The following is a 3,894-nucleotide window of genomic DNA, read 5'->3' on the forward strand; positions in this document are numbered from 1 at the left end:
GAGGGATGTTGTTTTACACTTTTTTTGCAAATCTTTACTGTCCGGCTTAATAGGAAACAACCAAATTCTCATATATGTGTCCCCATTCAGTCTATTGTGATATATTATTTTAGATGAAGGATAAGAAGAAAATCTAACCTCACACAGATTCATAGTTGGAAAAGGTAATTGTGGATATTCTTTTTGAATACTATAGTAAAAGTTGACAAATGGTAATTTCTTAAACGCTGGTTGTGATTGGAATCTGAAGTCATATCAATGACCTTTTGTACTCTGTCCAGTACATCTATCATTCATCTGTCTTATATTTTGAATGGCTCTTTCAGCTATGCGTGATTTTGCAATATTGTAGATTGATCATTTACAAAATATTGGTTCACTGAGTTTTTCAGCTCTTATAACTTTTGGCACATTTCGTTGCACAGTAACAAAGCATAACATTAGTCAATATCACTACTGATCTCATAAAAAAGTCTTTAAGTCCTGAGAAGTTGACGTTCACAGTGGCGGAAACACATTTTCCAAAATTCTAATCTTTGCTCAAAAGCTTAAATCTTATCTTTGGCAACAAGTACCGTCTTCCTTGTAGTGACAGGCTCACTTCATTCAATTTTTTTAATTCACATTTTATTTGAGATGAGTGTACATTCACATGCAGTTGTAAGAAATATTACACAGAGATCTTGTGTACCCTTTACTTTAGTTTCCCTCAACAGTAACATCTTGCAAAACTATAGTACAATGTCACAATCAAGATATTGACATTATACAGTCAAAATACAGAGCATTTTCATTACCACAAAAACCCATCAAGTTGCCTTCATATAGCTTTGTCCATTTCCCTCTTGTTCCCGCCTCCTGTTTAACCCCTGGCAACCATTAATCTATCTCTTTCTATAATGTTATCATTTAAAAAATGTCATATTAATGGAACCATACAGTGTAGAACCTTTGGGGATTGCTTTCTTAAAATTGTTCTAGCTCAGCATAATTCTCTGTAGATTCATCCAGGTTCTTGTGTGTACAACAGTTTGCTCCTTTTGATTGCTGCATAGTATTCCACAGTATGAATGCACCACAGCTTGTTTAATCATTCACTTGTGGCTGGACATTTAGGTTGTCTCCAGTTTGGGACTATTGCAAATAAAGATGCTATAAACACTCACGTACAGGTTTTTGTACAGACATAAATCTTCATTTCTCTGGGATACACGCCCAGGTCAGCATTGCTGGGTCATATGGCAGTTGCATGTTTAGTTTTTTTGAGAAATTGCCATTTTACATTTCTACCACCAGTGGTGATCCAGTTTCTCTGCATCCTTGCCAGCTTTTGATGTTGTCATTATTTTTTTCTTAATAGACTATTTTTTAGAGTAGTTTTTGAGTCCCGGGAAAATTGAGCAGAATGTATAGAGATTTCACATAAACCCCCTGCCCCCATGTACTCACATCCTCTCCCACTATCAACATCCCCACCAGAGTGGTAAATTTGTTACGATCTGTGAACCTTCATTGACACGTTATGATCACTTAAAGTCCATAGTTTACATTGGGATTCACTCTTAGCGTTGCACATTCTATGCGTTTTGACAAATGTATAATGACATGTATCCACCATAATAGTGTCCTAGAGAGTAGTTTCACTGCCCTGAAAATCTTCTGTGCTCCACCTGTTCATCCCTCCCTCCCCTGTAACCCCTGGCGACTACTAATCTGTTTACTGTCTCCATGGTTTTGCCTTTTCCAGAAAGTTATTTAGTTGGACTAATATGGCATGTCGCCTTTTCAGATTGGCTTCTATTCACTTGTCACTATTTTTTATTTTAACCACTCCAATAAGTGTGTAGCCATCTCTCATTGTGGTTTTCATTGGTAGTTCCCTAATGACTAATGATATTGAACATCTTTTCGCGTGCTTATTTGCCATCTGTGTATCCTCTTCCGTGGACGACTTCTTTACGTCTTCTGCTCACGCCCTGTGGAGTTTTTGCTCTTATACCACTGTATTTTGAGAGTTCCTTATGTATTCCAAATCTATCCTTTTGTCAAATGTGTGGTTTGAAAACGTATTTTCCCACTCTGTAGCTTGTCTTTTCATTCTCTTAAAACAGTATTTTGCAGAGCAAAAGTTTTTAATTTTGATAAAGTCCAATTTATCATCTTTTCTTTTTAATGGATTGTGCTCCTGGTGTCAAGTCTAAGAACTCTTTGGCTAGCCCTAGATCCTGAAGATTTTCTCCTATTTTAAAAAATGCTTTATAATTTTTTGTTTTGTATTGAAGTCAGTGATACATTTTGAGTTAATTTTTTTTGTTGTTGTTGTTGTTTAAGGATTGGCACCTGGGCTAACAACTGTTGCCAATCTTTTTTTTTTTTCTGCTTTATCTCTCCAAACTCCCCCTGTACACAGTTGTATATCTTAGTTGCAGGTCCTTCTAGTTGTGGGATGTGGGACGCCGCCTCAACGTGGCCTGACAAGCGGTGCCATGTCCGCGCCCAGGATCCAAACCCTGGGCCGGTGCAGCAGCGCGTGCGAACTTAACCACTCGGCCACGGAGCCAGCCCCTTGAGTTAATTTTTGAAAAAAGTGTGAGGTTTAGGTTGAAGTTCATTTTTTGACTTATAGATGTCCAACTGCTCCAGCTCTGTTGAAAAAGCTGTCTTTCCTCCAGTGAATTTTATTACATTTTAAATAAATATATATATATATACACACACACACACAAAGAAGTGTATACATAGTATATTTAAAAGTTATATGTAATTATATATAAAATTATAAATTATATATAATGTAACAATTTATAAATTTATAATTATATATCTAATGTAATACCTAGAGCAACCACTATAAAAGCCATACCAAAGACACTAGAAAACACATATATAATAAGTTAAACTTTAGATATAATATATATTACATTATGTATGTATAGAAAATTATAGTCTTCATTCGATTTTGAAAAAATATCCGCCAAATAAATAAGTCTGAATAACTATAATTTATCCTTCAATTGTTCTTTAAAGTGAAAATGGTCTTCCATGCAAAAAGCAGCCAATTCATCTCACCACTCAAAAATCGTACAGGTGCTTTTCCTTGAGAACCCATTGTACTTCACCAGGCAGCAGAAGTGCTTTTTCGGTACTTTCTGCTCTACCACACAGAATATAAAAAATATGTATACACAAGAATTGAGATTTCATGAAGTTAATAATATTTACTGCTTCTTTAAGGACATTTTTAAGTAAAGCTTGCTTTAAAATTATTTATTCATTGGTTCATTTATTTGCTGCAAGTGTGTAACAACGAAGGTTACAATGCCTTTAGTACAGTTTGGTTCCACTGCCTTCATTTGTGCTAAGACACCAATAGTTTTACCCATCATTACTTTTTTTTTCAATTTTTTTACTGTAAAAATTTTAAAACCATAAAATTCACCATTTTAACCATTTTAAAGTACCATTTGGTACATTCACAACGTTATACAATCACCACTACTATCTAGTTCCAGAACATTTTTCATCCTGTAGGGATGACTCCCCTGTAGCGGATGATGACAATTCCTCTACCCTCTAGGTCTTTCTGGCTGGTCTAAGAATTAAATTGACATGAGACAGAATAATAAGAGAAAATCAAACAAAACTTTATAACATGAATACATGGGAGAAATCCAGGAAAACTGAGTAACTAGCCAAAATGGCCAAAACAACCACCTTAAATACCATATTTCGCTAAAAACAAAGGAGGACTTGGGCGTAGTGGTTTGGGACGTCAAAGGGGAGGAAGACAATTCACATGGAAATGGAAAAGCAAATGTTTGGTAGACAGAACTTTGATAAGAAGGATAATGTTAGCAAGGACCCTCACAGTCTACAGATACCCGGAGTTATCTA

This window comes from Equus caballus, chromosome 8 (genome assembly GCF_041296265.1).
Source record: "Equus caballus isolate H_3958 breed thoroughbred chromosome 8, TB-T2T, whole genome shotgun sequence".
Taxonomy (NCBI): Eukaryota; Metazoa; Chordata; class Mammalia; order Perissodactyla; family Equidae; genus Equus; species Equus caballus.